This window comes from Heloderma suspectum, chromosome 4 (assembly GCF_057233095.1).
Source record: "Heloderma suspectum isolate Gila_16-S chromosome 4, 16-S_ref, whole genome shotgun sequence".
Classification (NCBI taxonomy): domain Eukaryota; kingdom Metazoa; phylum Chordata; class Lepidosauria; order Squamata; family Helodermatidae; genus Heloderma; species Heloderma suspectum.
In genome coordinates, this window is record NC_139461.1 from 20,807,570 (window position 1) to 20,822,820 (window position 15,251).

Genomic DNA, 15,251 nt, shown 5'->3' on the forward strand with positions numbered 1-15,251 from the left:
CCACACTCACCCTGGATCCCGTCCAAGAGTGCCCGCCATTTTGCGGAGCTTATTTTTCTGGGGAAAAAGGAGGCCATTAAAATGCACATATTTAAATATGTGCAAATTCAGGCTGGGAATGCTTGATATATGTGATACTAGAGGTGTAAATGGGCCATTTATGCCTCTAGTATTGCATAGGCCAGCCAGCCCGAATTTGCACATATTTAAATACGCACATTTTTAATGACCTTCTTTTTCCCCATAAAAATAAGCTTGGCAAAATAGCGGGCACTTGCGGATGGATCTGGGTGAGTGAGGGGAACATCTGGGAGGGTGTGAGTGGTGGCAAGTGAGGCCAGAGGCATGGCAGGCACGGTCCAGGGATGTGGGCGGGGAGGAGTACGAGCATGACAGACTCCTGGACCCAGTCAGGTGTCCACATCATCCCTACCCACCGTCTTGTTCTATGACTTGCCAAGCCCTTGTTATAGTGTCATCAAGTTGGAGGGAACTAAGAGGTCACCTTGTGAAGCAAGATAATCCGTCTCCCCACTCCCTTCTGGGGAAGAGGCCTCAGACTGCCAAACCAGGGATTTTATTGAGTTCACTCGCAGGAGGCAATACCTGGCTAGTTGGCTGCCTACATGGAGTGGATGAAAATTTCACAGGCCTATTCTGTACTGTGACCTGCAAGCTGAGAGAGTCAGTCAGAGCGGGGTGCATCCCATCTTTTCTGAGTTCATGACTTGCGGAACCAGGGGGGAAGAAATGGTGTGGAACTGCTCCCTGCAAGTTCAGGCCCTGCAATATATAACAAAATGAGTTATGGTTGTAATCTTAGCACACGAAGTAGGGAATAAGGTGTAACTGAGGCCTGTTGCACAGTCATGACCTTCATGTGGGCTTCCAAGGCTGTCCAGGTTATTTTGGCACCTGAGGCAGAAAATCCCACAAGTTCATCTCCCCTTCACTGTCAGTAAAAATAGAGTAAGAAGAAACTACATAACTATTTGCTACACTTTCATGACAGCCGAAATTTGCTGCCTGAGGCAGCCACCTCACTCTGCCTAATGACAGGGCCAGCCCTATAGGCTTCCCATAGATATCTGGTTGGCCATTGTGGGAAACAGGATGCTCAACTACCTTAAGGCCTTTGGTCTTATCCGGTTGGGGTGCTCTTACATTCCTGTCAAGCTTGGAAAGCCACATTCCTACACATTATGCCAGGAGATTCATGATGATTCATCTCCTAGCTTTAGAAAAGAGCAGAAGAAACATGGTATATGCCTGCCAACTGCCATTGTTAGCACACACACACCCCAATACTATGGGCCATCCATTAGCTTCATCCTGTTCCTAGGAACAAGGGCATTCCTTTACTGGAGGCTTGCAAATTCCTGGAGGCTATCAATGGCTACTAGTCCTGATGGTTATGTGCTACCTCCAGTACCAGAGGCCGTGAGCCTGTGTACACCAATTGCTGCGGAACTTGTACGGGAAAGTGCTGTTGCACTCGTGTCCTGCTTGTGGTTTTCCGGGGGGTGTCTCCACGAGCGATTTACTGTGAGGCTGCTGCATTCAGAGGTCGTTCGGGGCACATGACATCATGGTTGGGGAAGTCTGGGAAGTCACACTCTCGCTGCCTCGATCAAATTAGTGCTACTTTCCTGATCAAATTAGCAGCCCTTAAAAACATAAGAGCCCTGCTGGATCAGACCAAGGGTCCATCTAGTCCAGCATTCTGTTCACACAGTGGCCAACCAGCTGTCGACCAGGGACCCACAAGAAGGACACGAGTGCAACAGCCCCTTCCTGCCCATGTTGCCCAGTAGCTGGCGTACATAGGCATACTCGCGATAGCATATAGCCATCAGGACAAGAAGCCATTGAGAGCCTTATCCTCCATGAATTTGTCTAACCCATCCAAATTGGTGGCCATCGCTATACCTTGTGGTAGTGAATTCCATAGTTTAACTATGTGCTGTGTGAAGAAGTACTTCCTTTTATCTGTCCTGAATCTCCCAGCAATCAACTTAATGGGATAACCTCAAATTCTAGTATTATGAGAGAGGGAGAGAAATGTGTTTCCTTCAGCTGCATTTATTTATTCTTTTAAACTGGGCAATCAATCATGAATCTCCCAGCTTGCTTGCTTGTTTGCTTGCTTGCTTTCATTACATTTCTATACCGCCCAATAGCCAAAGCTCTCTGGGTGGTTTGAGTGTGAATTAAGCTGCATTTCATTAACTATCAGGAGATCAGTGCAGATCTCCTGATGTAACGTGTAGCTCACCTTTCAGCTATGAAATTTGCTGGGTAAATCACTATATGTTAACTTAATAGGGTTGTTGAGAAGACAAAATGAACCTCATGTTTGCATCTCTGAGCTCATAGGAAGTGATTTTATTTTTTGAAGTGACAAAATGAGATATATTTTTAAATTTCTGTTTTCTTTTTGTAAATCATCTTACTTTCTCCCCATTACCCAACACAGAGGATTGGAAGGGTAATAAAATAAATCAACAGATGATACCCTGAACATTTCAGGCTGTGCAAATGAGATCTAAAAGTAGGGAATAGAAGCAGAGGCAAGACCCATTAAACAGAAACAAAGCCTGCCCCTCCTCACACACACATACACAAACAGAGAGAGAGATTGGCTGGAGGATGGGAAACAAGGTAGACGGAGCGAATAAGTATGCTAGCATTTCTGCTGCAAATCAAAGCTGCATTACAGATGTGCCTGCTCAATGGAAAATATTAGCCACAGAAAATTGCTACAGTTTTAACTAAAACTTTGCCAGGTAGAGATTTAAGAACAATAGTGAGAGGGGAAGTTTTCAACCCCCACCCCCACCAGATGCTAGAAAATTTGAAAAAAATGTGTAGTGGGGGGAGCAGGAGAGGAGGAAAGCTTTCAGAGTAATGTCCTACTGTAGAGACACAAGCAAGCACATTGTGAAACGATAGAGAGATCCAGTTACACAAAAGCATGTCCGATTGAGTTTCACATCCAGCCCAGAGCAGGGAGGGTTAACCAGAGAGGTTGCATGTGAACAGTGAAGATTATGGAATGTTTATCCAGCCTTTAGATTTCCTGTTTAAGTGTTTGGATTTCCTGAAATCTCTTCTATCAGTCCAAGGGGTGTCCAGTGAGTGGCCTTCCCCCACTTTTTTTTTGCTCACATGGGTAGACTTTCCTTCCTGCTGCCTTCCCAATTGTATTTGTGTCTCCTTACCAGCCAGGACTTTTGTGGATGCAAGTCAAAACTTTTATACTCCCAAAAAACATATGTGAATCGCTGGACTTTGGATTTTCTTTCAGTTTAAACAAGCAAGCAAATCACACACACACACACACACACACACACACACATCCAGGGAACTGTTATTGTTGCAGTATGATCTTTTTTTCCCAGCTGCCTGCGGGAAAATAATTTTAACATTTAAAAAAAAAATGGAATGATGGCCTTCATTTTGGCGGGTACTTCTGGAATGGGAGTTCCAACTGGACAAGTCTTGGTGAGTTATCAATGCTGGCTTTAGTGGATGTTTAATCAAAAAGAAAAGAGAGAGACTGGGGCCAATTTTGGCCATGTTCTTTAAGTCTGGATGTTTTTAATTGCAAATCACAGACAATAAAACTGGTTGTTTTGCTATATTGATTAGTTCATATTTTATCTGCCTGCTTTGAACTAGTTCGTGTTTTAATGCATGCTTTTCATTGCACAACACTGGTGCTAAACATTACTCTTGCAACATCAGAACAGTCTCACTCCGCAAAATTATATTCGGCCTAGTAATCCTTACTCAGGAGAAAAAAACCCAAACCATTGCTTTATCAGAACTGCTCTTGTGAGCAAATTTTTACAGAGCTGTGTTTGCAGAGAAGCCACATGTTCAACCCAGCACTTTCATATTGGCAGAAAACTACTGTTCAGATTGGTTTTTCCTCCTTCAAACAACTAGATCATTGTGGATGAATGTTATTTGCATTCCTGGAAGGCCTGCTGAAGATCAACTTGTTTAGTTTTAAAATTTCAGCACAATGCGTATGCCATGTTTCTTTCCGTTGTCTTTTCAAATATTTCTGAGCTGAAGAGGAAAGTTGGAACAAATGCAAGGGCAAACAAGGGGCTAACTTTAGCCTTATACTTCCCTACTGGGAACTAAACAGCAGTAACAGCATGAACAAAATAAGTCCTTTAGCTAATGGTTCAAAGTTAGATCTGACTATGCTATAAGAGTGGGTGTGTTCTTACCATGATGAGTGTTCAACAGAATCATTGTGGGGGGGAGGGGGACGCTGATGGTCTCAGTTTTACTTGCTCTGTTTTGAAAGACGGTTCTTCCTAGGGCTATTTCTGTGAATATATCAACTAAAGTAAAGGGTAAATGCAATTGGATCAGGCCCATTCCTCTAATTATACAATGTTTTACCCCACACTGGTACAAAAGAATAGGCCATTTCCAAAAGTAATCCTTAAGTCGACGTTTTGCAGTTCTATTGTTCATAGTTCAAATGTAAAGCTCCTCATGGAAAGAATGTGCATTTAACTAAAAATTAACTTTCTTCCACTTTCTATCAAGTGGAGCTTTCCAGATTATGGCCGATGCAACCTTAAGAGGGAATAAGGCAGATTTCACATGTACCACTTACACAGCTAATTGTATGCATGTTTACTCAGAAGTAAGTTCTAGTGAATCCGGTGAGAATTACTGTAGCCTTATAATGCACTTTCGGGTCTCTCTCCCACTGTTGGGGTATGTGCATGTGCGAAAGATGGAAATGCAGTTTTAAACGTGCTTGTATTGGATTTTTAAATCAGTTGATGGTAATGGAGTAAGTCGGATCCAAAACTGCATTTGAAACTTTGATTTTAGTCTGAACAGATGCATTTTACCTGAATTGCATTTCAATCCTTCACCCACCATTTTTTCAGCAGCTTTGTACACATTTGGAAATGGCTTTTCACATCTTGACCCCTCTTCCTTGTACAGAAGTGTTGTGAGAGAACCTATTTGGCATCACCAGTGCTGCTTTCCTTCACGTTCTACCTTCTCTATTCTCTGGTGAAGCTGACAAGGTTAGAGAAAATATTTCTCAGTGGCCCCAGCACTGATTCAGTTTTCAGTACCCCATTTCTCACTCTTTAGCAAAACTGGCAAGGTTGCAGGAAAACCTTATCTAATTCACTGGTGCAGAGTTCCTTCATATCCCCGGCACTCTTGTCCTCTCCCATAAAACTGACAAGACTTCCCCAACTGTGACAGTTTCACTGGAGAGCAGAACAGGAGGACAGTGACAGAAATAGCAGTGGGGAGCGCTAGAAAGTTGTGGGATTGCACCCAAGTCTAGTTGATGGACAGCATGGACCAACATGGGGGGAAATCTTCTGCAGTGAAAGGAGCATGGTGACATTAATTGCACAATCCCATGCATGTTTACGTGTAAGTAAATCCCCACTGAGTGCAATGGGTTGTAACCCGGAGTAAGCATGTATATGATTATACTCTTAAAGTAGGAAATGCATTACTTGTGAACAGTGCTGCACAAGGTATTCTTAGACTCAGTTATGAAAAGTACTTCAGATCACACGTTATCGTAGAAAGACTTGGAAGGGGGAGGGTTAGGTTTAACTCAAAATCTTCCTAAAGCTGGAGGATTGTCTTGGCTCAAACACCATTTGTTAATGCACATACACTGCAGAATGGTTTACATATTTTGAGCTTCTGCTTTCCACTTCACCTTCAGTTTCCATGCAAGTGAAAACATCTCAAAGTTGCATGTAAGATGCTTCTGTTTCTACTCCTCTCAAAACATTAGCACTGGATATTCTAAACAAACACAATTTGAACATTCCAGTTGCTCGGGGAACAGAGTTGTCCATGTTCTGCAGTCCAACTTGTGTGAGGGAAAGGAAGATTGTCAGTTTGGCTGGGACGAAAGCCTCAGAAAAGCCCTGGGAACAGGAAAGGCACTGTGGAGAAGACTGAGGGCTGAGGAAAAAGGAATGCTAAGGATCAGGAAATAGGCATGCTAAGGTGCAGGAAGCCCAGAGGCATGTTGGTTGGTGGGGGAGACCAAAAAGGACACAGAAACAGGAACCTGAGGGAATGGTGAATGAAGAAGGAGGCTTGAGAAAAAGGACAAAAAAGCTATTGGACTGAGATTGACAGGTTACCTTGAGAGGTAGTGGGTTGTCCTTCGCTGGAGATAAATTTAAGGAGAGGCTGGATGGCCCTCTATCAGGGATACGGTAGCTGCACCCTGCGGTACACAGCCTGCATTGAGCAGGGGGTTGGACTAGATGATCTCCAACGTCTGTGACAAGTCTATGATTCTATGAGCCAAGAGAAGAGAAGAAACCTCACTGTGCTTATGGTCACTATGGGACAGTCAGGACTGCTCAGGAGACTGGCCAAGAGACAGGGTGGTTAAATGAAAAGGGGCAGAATGTTGAAACAGAGACCTGAGTAAGCAGCACTGGTGGAGGCATGGGAGCTAGAATGCAGGAAGCTGCCATATACCAGGTCAGACTGCTTGTCCAGGTAGCTCAGTATTGTGTACTCCTGGCTTCTCCAATGCGGTGCCACGGAAATACAAAAAAAGAGTGGGGCTTGCAAATGTAAGCTGTTTTCCTTCACGCAAACATGCATCCATGCAATTTTTGTCCTAATCTACTGCAGGAAGGGAGAAGAGAGCAGCCAGCCCTTTAGATACGCAAAACGGAGTCTGATGTTTGAAATGGAGCCGTTGGAGCTTGGGTTTAGTCCTGCTGAAGCTCTGTAAAATATACTTTCTTGGTGCCTCAAAAAGAAACAATTTACACAACCAAGGGTAGATCTACACTAGTGCTTTTTATCAGTATTAAAGTGCACTGATAACAGTTGGGGCACATTACATATTTCACATGCTGCTTTTCTAGCATAATTTCCCACTTTTTATTCTGTATTATCCAAAATACCACAACAGATGTAATTGTGTGTCCCATGAGGTATAAATGTGCAAGAAGGATATAGCGTCAGCATGTTGGGATCGTATCGACATGACACCAGGTGTCGATCTGGCCATAGTCCCCTTGCTGCAGCGAGCCTGTTAGGGGCTCAACCACAGGCATAATGTGCCTCCTGCAAGCCTGGCTTTATAGCACAGATTTCATGGGTTCAAGAGTCATGGCATTCCCACTCCAACTGGGGAACTGCTGCAAGTCAATAATTCTGCCTTGGCTGTGTTCTGGTGGAAAGCTGGGATATAAATTTAATGGGATAAACTAAAATAATTAAATCCTTCCATTTTATGTTTGCAGAGTTGTTCCTGCCAGTGCTGTGTCTATGTTTTTGAGGGCCCTTGGGTAAGACCCCTTCAAAGCCCCCTCCTCTCCCTCAATAAGTCTACCTTCTCACTGCTGTTATCACCACCTGCTTTTGCTCCTCATCCTCTTTCTCCTCATGGCGCCCATTTGCTTGTTTGACAGGCAGAGCGCCAGGGAGCAAGTAGGCCCTGGTATCTGCTGCTCCTCCTTCTCAGCACCACCATTGCCAGGCAGAGCGAGAGGCAGGTGAACAGGTAGGCTGCCATGGTGAAGAGGAGGAGCAGCTCCAGGGAGCTCTTGTCAGTGGGCCCCTGCTGGGGTGCGCACCCTTGGCAGGTGTCCAGTCATGCCTAGCCTAACCTTGACAATACACGTATGCCCAGGAAGGGGATCCCCACAAAGAGTGCTTCCTTCCACATACGCCTCCCCAAAGTTAAAGATCAAATGGTGCGGCAGATGCCATCGTATTTAGATGCCAGATTGGCATCCACAAGGAGCGGGGCTTTTTCAGTGGTTGCCCCAAAGCTCCAGAACAACTTTCTGAGGGAGGGAACTCTGTTTTGTTTTGCTCTGCCATTAGAAGAGAATTTCTGTGGATTCTGCTGGTTTTGTTTTATTATTATCATTATCATGTGCTGAGGTCTGTGGTTTTAACTGCATTATGTGTACACTGCTTTGAGCACAGTTGTTTGAAAAGCACCATTTAAATGCCATGAACAAACAATGCAATATAAATGAGACCTCCCTTCGCACTTGCTGCTTGTCAAAATAACAAACATTGTTTTAGAAGATAAAGTGGAATCATGAGATAAAGGGAAAGGAGTGCTTTACTTATCTGAAAACCTCATTTTCCAAAGAAAACATTTTCAGATATTTCTCTAGAAAACCAAAAATGCCAAAGTCTGTGTTCAGAGGAGGCATTTTGCAATTTATGGTAGAGGCTTCCTTAGAAGTAAATGAGTGCTTATGTTAACATTTAGAGTTCCCTTAACATTTAGAGCTGGGGTGTGGGCCCTTGGCAGGAGCACAACCATACCTACTCTTGGCTACTGGGCTGCATTCACAAAACCTCTCATGTGGAGAGTAGACAAGAGGTACATAATACATCTAATAAAAAAGAATCCTTATCTTCTAGAGGTCAAGTGATAGCGGTACAGGCCAAAACGGACTTGATATAGCAGATCTGGGAGCAGCTCTCCATACTTTAAGAAAAAAACTTTAAAGCAGCTTCTAGAAGGGAGGGGCATGGTTTTGATCAGAGCAGTGCTGATGTGGGGAAGAGGTGTTTAGCCCTCTTTCATACTGTTTTCCCAGTCTAACCCCCTGCAAGTTGCTGCTAGCCCTGCTCGGGCAGGGGTGGAATTTAGGTATCTGCATTGCGGCTATATTTCCCCTCAGCAAACCTAACGGCAGCTTCAGGGGGGTGCAATTTAGACTGGGAAAATTGTGTGTGTGTGGGGGGAGGAAAATATACCTTTCCTCCTAGCGGTGCTCTTCCAATCAAAATCAGAGCTTCCATACACCTTCACGCAACCACATTCATTTTTATTTTTAATGTCAGGCAATCTAGTCATGGATCTTTTGCTGCAGAGTTCAAAGCTCAGGGTAGGCCTCGTTTGAATGAGCAGCAGATAAAGTGGTAAGGGTGGTCCTGGAATGACCACTTTCAGACTACACTATATGACTGAATGCTGCTCCATGCGCACACGCACGTGCATGCACACTCCATCCCCACAGATCCCGCCATCCCAAGCCATATGGCTTGGGACCAGGCTATCTTCTCCCATACAAGCCTGCCCAGTCCCTTAAGATCTTCCAGAGCAAGGAAGGCTGCCACTTTCAGAGGTGCGTGTGGTGGTGACACGGGAGACAACCTTTTCAGTGGCTGCTCTAAGGTTGTGGAACTCCCTCCCAAGGAAGGCTAGGTTCACTCCCTCTCTGCTGTCCTTCACCAGCAAGCAAAGACCGCTTTATTCAAAAAAGCCTTTGGCTTTTAAGTGGTCTGTTGTTTTAGATGCTGCTTTTATTCTGCAATAGTTATGGTTTTTATTGTATTTTAATGTGTTTTATTGATCTATTTTAAATTGTTTTTGTAAGCCACCATGAGTGCCATGTTTTGCTAGAAAGGTGGGGTATAAATCTAATAAATAAATAATAAAACCCATGAAACCTTCCCCCTGGCATTTCATTATCTAGGTGCATGGATGGTTGTTGTTGTGTAGCAATACATCTGTTCTTCTGGGACTGGGTGATAAGGAACATCGAAAGTTGCCTTATACCAAGCTCAGACTATTGGTCCACGTAGCTTGGTATTGTCTACACTACAGAGACTGGCAACAGCTCTCCATGGTTTCAAAAGGATTGACATCTTTCCCAAGCCTACCTGGAGATGCCGGGGATTGCATCTGCTCTCCACCACTGAACTATGAGTCTTCCTGTGGCTTCCAAGGAGACTATCTATCTATCTATTTATTTATTTCATTTCTATACTGCCCAATAGCCAAAGCTCTCTGGGCAGTTCACAAAAATTAAAACCACAAAGTAAAACACAAAACAATATAAAAGTACAACCAGAATAAAACATAGCAGCAATGCAGAGATTTAAAATACAGATTTAAAACAACAGAGCTAAAAGACTAGAGTGCTAAAATGCTGGGAAAATATAAAGGTCTTCACCTGGCACTGAGAGGAGTACACTGTAGGTGACAGGCGAACCTCTCTAGGGAACTCATTCCACAGCCAGGGTGCCACAGCAGAAAAGGCCCTCTTCCTGGTAGCCACCCACCTCACTTCCTTTGGCAGGAGTTCCCGGAGAAGGACCCCTGAAGATGATCTTTGGGTCCAGGCAGGTACATATGGGAGGAGACGATTCATCAGATAACCTGGCCCCCAGCCATTAGACTTAATGCCAAATATCTCTGGTTTTAAGTGAGTAATTAAACTCTGAGCCAGACATACATAGATCATCTAAGCTCAGGACTGGGGGATTGTGCCAGTACAGCTGCTACCCATGACTCCAGCTGGAGAAGTCTTCTCTCTATGATCTTTTAAAAGTTCATGAGTGGAAAGGTGGACTGGCTGTCTTCTCCTCATCCCACAGATTCCAACTGACAGGTCGGGTGGTCAGGTGTCCTATTTTCAAGATTACAGTCCTCTATTTGAAGGGCTGTCAGAGGACAGACCTCTGTTTGAAGGCGTCTTCTGTTTGAAGGACTGTCCAGTCCAAGTCCGTTTTAAAGGTAAATAACCATAAGAAGGGAGCCCAGGGGCCTTGAAGTTGCCCATCCACAGTTAGCACCTGGACAGCAGACTGAGCAGACACCCAGGTCACCTGGTCACAGTCTTCCCTATTGTGGTGAGATGTACAGTATCTCAATTTAAATGATAGCAATTTTTTCTAAATGTGCATCTCTGCATACAAATTAGCATACGCAAACTTTGTTGTTGTTGTTCGGTCGTTAAGTCGTGTCCGACTCTTCGTGACCCCATGGACCATAGCACACCAGGCCTTCCTGTCCTCCCTTCTCTCCCGGAGTGTGCTCAAGTTCATATTCATTGCATCGGTGATGCTATCTAGCCATCTCATCCTCTGCCGTCCCCTTCTCCTTTTGCCTTCAGTCTTTCCCAGCATCAGGGTCTTTTCCAGGGAGTTTTTTCTTTGCATTAGGTGGCCAAAATATTTGAACTTCAGCTTCAGTATCTGTCCTTCCAATGAGCATTCAAGGTTGATTTCTTTTAGAATTGACTGATTTGACCTCCTTGCAGTCCAGGGGACTCGTAAGAGTCTTCTCCAGCACCACAGTTCGAAATACGCAAATTTTATGCAAACCCATATCCTCTTTTGTCCTCTTTTTTTTGGGGGGGGGGTGATGTGTAAGTGGCCACCCTACTGACAAGAGCCCCATTTGGAAGTAGCAATAGCAACCTTAAAATAAGAAACATTGTGGAACTCCAGCTCCTACCCCATAGAGCTGCCATATTGCTTGGATAACTGTTATTGCTAGCAAAAGATTATCATCTCAAACAATCAGAAGGACATTGGGAAGGAATGTGGAATATCTGGGGTTTGTCTGATTCCCTTTGATCAGAAAATCTGGCAAGAAGAGCCCTTTTCAGGACAGTGCCAAGGCCTTCTGGTTTTGATTAAGCTGAATGTACTGTGGGAATCGGCTTTCTGGTGGTATTTTGGTATTTCCTCTTTGGGTCACACCCTACGCTAGGAAATGTGGGAGAGCAGCATTTTCTTTTTTTATTTGCCACATCTGTGTCCTTTGCTATAAGTATCATGAATCATTCCAGGTAACTCATAAGAACTTAAGTAGAGCTGTACTGGATCAGACCAAAGGCTTCTTTAGCCCAGCATCCTCTTTCCCACAATGGCCAAGCAGATGCCTGTGGGAAGCCCACAAGTGAGCCACAAGGTCAATGGGCCTCCCCAGTGACTGGTCTTCAGAGGCATGTTCATAGTAGCCACTCATAACCTCCTCCATGAATTTGCCTAATCCCCTTTTAACGCTATCTACATTGGTGACCGCCATTGCATCCTGTAGCAGCAAGTTCCATAGTTTAAGTATGTGCTGTGTAAAGAAGTCGTTCCTTTTACCTGTCCTGAATCTCCCACCAATCAGCTCCATAGGATGACTTCAAGTTCTAGTATTATGACTGATGGGAGACAGGAGACAGATAGATGGGAGACAGAGGAAAGCTGCTCTCTATCCACTTTCTCCACACCATTCATAATTCTATGCAACTCTAACATGTCCCAGCAGTGCTTAGTCACCATTTTCCTGAATTAAATAGCCCAAATGTTGTAACTTTTCCTCCTAAGGGAGTTGCTGTAACCCCTGATCATAGGAACATAGGAAGCTGCCTTATACTGGGTCAGAGCATTGATCCATTTAGCATTTAGCATTTTGATCCATTGTCGACACTGAGAGTGGCAGTGGCCCTCCAGGTTTCAGGCAGAACTTTTTCTTACCTACCTGGAGATGCTGGGCATCAAACTTGAGACCTTCGACATGCAAAGCAAGTGCTCTATCACACCGAGCTTACAGCCCCTCCCTGTTTGGGGGGTTGCCCTTTTCTGCACCTTTCTTAGCTCTACAATATCTTTCTTTTCCTTCTTTTTTAGATGTGGTGACCAAAGCTGTACGTCGTATTCCAAGTGTGGACAGACCAAGTCAGAGCTGGACAAATATTCAAAGTTTCTAGGTGGTGGAATATCCTTTGCAGATCCAGCTCTGACTTGGTCTGTCCACATTGCTTACAAAAAAATGCCAAGCTAAACATATGCACTACATATTAAAAGTAATATGTTATTTGAGCCTCAGAAAGCAGGGGGTGGGCAGGTTTATGACTGTTTCACCCTGCGCTATGTCGCTACTTCACGTCTGGAGTGGGGCAGAGCTACTATGAACCACAGAGGGCAAATGTATGGACACAATTAGACCATGGCAAATTGTCGCTTCAGGGGCAATTTAAGTCAGGGAATCCACATGGGGAGGAAAGGTTACACTCCACCTCCCCTTGCCCCATGGCTCCAATCCAAATTGGGGTGCCTTACGGCTGCTTTTTGAGAAATGAAAAAACCCACGATTGGACCTCCCACATCATGGCTGAGTTCACACAACACAACAAGCCAGAATGTGGGTTAAGTAGGGTTCTTGTTGAATCATAGCTTCCTCTGTTGTGTGAACCCAGCTGCACTAACAAACCATGGTTTATTAACCATAAACAACCCATGAAGAGAACCCATAGTTTGTTGTTGAGTTATGAAGTGTGGATTGTTTGTGGTTAACAAACCATGGTTTATTAGCACAACTGGGTTCACACAACACAACACAACAACCCACAATTCAACAACAACCCATGATTCAATGACACCCCATAGCCAACCCATACTCAACTAGTACTCAAGCTTGTCATGTTGCACGAACCAGGTCCATGTCTACTTTGGCCTAAAGGTGGAGAGGAACAATTGGTACAGGCAAAGCTTAAATCAGTGGTTTATGGGCTATACTTGCTTGCTTGTTTTTCAGGCTATTTTGGTTCTGGTGTGTCTCTGTAATAAGGAAAGAAAAAGAAAATATAGATGGTAATGCATTTGTGTTTTTAATTACATTGTACATTATCTCACACTTCCATCAATATCTCAGGCACCTTTATTGAGGCTTTGGTGACAGGCGCATTTATTTTTAACTCGATGAATCAGTTCGAAGTCTGTTTTGCAACTGCTTTCAAAGTGTTCATGATTCTTTCTTGGTATGATGAAAGATGAATATATACATGTGCATAAATGCATATGTGCTCCTTTAATTGCTTTTTAAAGGTAGACAGCATGCCTGAAATAGGGGGATTAAGATTGACAGGTGATCCAGCATTCAACCCACAAGATGTGTGCATAGGCAAGACAAGCTGTGACACCCAAGGCCATGCTGGCGGGTCAAGAAGCCACTGTGCGACCACTATTAAGAATGTCACATCACTCTGCCCCAAAGCCACTGATAACCAGGAGCATTATTTCATTCTCCTTTCCCATATGACTTCTGCCTTTATGTGTATATCAAGAACTCCTCCACTCACTCACTAACATGCACCATCTCTCTCATTCACTCTTGCGCCTGCCAATCCACCGGGGTTTGTTTTTGCTATTGCTGGCAAGCATGAATAAGTGAGGGTCGTCCCCCACCCCCCCGGCGGGAATAGATTTGGCTTTGCATACTGGATCTCAACTTTTAATTATTTTTTGGTCAAGATTCTCCTCTTGCTGTTGCATGTAGAGATCCTCCCCTCTCGTGCAAAGTGGCTGATGATAAAAACAACTAGACGTGCCTCATTTCCCTAAAAGCGAAAAAAGGAAATGCATATATATTGAAGGAAGTGTGCAGATTTTCAATGGCAAAGCAGCTGAGCAAATAACATAAGAAGAGCCCTGCTGGATCAGACCAAGGGCCCATCTAGTCCAGCATTCTGTTCACACAGCTGTTGACCAGGAACCCACAAGCAGGGCCTGAGCACAACAGCACCCTCCCACCCATGTTCCCCAGCAGTACATAGGCTCACTGCCTCTGGTATTGGAGGTAGCACATAGGCATCGGGACTAGTAGCCATTGATAGCCTTTTCCTCCAGGAATTTGTCCAACCCCCCTTTAAAGCCATCCAAATTGGTGGCCATCACTACATCCTGTGATAGCGAATTCCATAGTTTAACTATGCCCTGTGTGAAAAAGTCCTTCCTTTTCTCTGTCCTGAATCTCCCACCAATCAGCTTCATGGGATGACTCCGGGTTCTAGTATTTTGAGAGAGGGAGAAAAATGTCTCCATATCCACATTCTCCACACCGTGCATAATTTTGTAGACCTCTATCATGTCTCCGCTTACCCTCCTTTTTCCCAAGCTAAACAAGCCCAGCTGTTGTAACTTTCCCTCATAGGGAAGATGCTCCAGCCCCTTGATCATTTTAGTTGCCCTTTTCTGCAGTTTTTCGAGCTCTACAATATCTTTTTTAGGTGTGGTGACCAGAACTGTATCCAGTATTCCAATAATTCGGCACCAAGGACAAAACTAGATTAACGAGGAAAACATGGGGCTTTTAACCCCATGTCAACCCCTCGGTGCTATTGCATGGAATGGGACGGGGGGAGGAATTCCCAGTGGGGAACGGGGTACCTAACATTTCTCCATCTGCTGATTCTCCTCTGCAAATGCCCTTCAAATTGTTTTAAAATATTTTTCCCCCAGCTTTTATCCAAGGGTTGAATCCAATGTTAGTCCTACTTGGAGTAGACCAGTTGAAATGTATGGGACTTATGTTAGACTCACATTGGATATAATCCCAAAACTGGAAGTGAGCCTGGCTGGTAGAGCGGGTGGGGAGATTTGCAGGAGAGAATCATTGGGTGTGGTGTGCCAGTGGTTAAACACCCCTCCCTCCAGCTGATCCTCCCTTGTAA

The 15,251-nt window shown here is 44.4% G+C and overlaps 1 protein-coding gene across 1 annotated transcript in view; it reads left to right on the plus strand.

Moving 5' to 3' along the window:
• Positions 1 to 2,997: 2,997 nt before the first annotated feature.
• Positions 2,998 to 15,251, plus strand: part of ASAP1 (ArfGAP with SH3 domain, ankyrin repeat and PH domain 1) — a 253,995-nt gene continuing 241,741 nt past the window's right edge. Inside the window, exon 1 of the mRNA XM_084848792.1 lies at positions 2,998 to 3,504. The gene's annotated coding sequence lies outside the window, so the exon portion shown is untranslated. The remainder of the gene's footprint in view (positions 3,505 to 15,251) is intronic.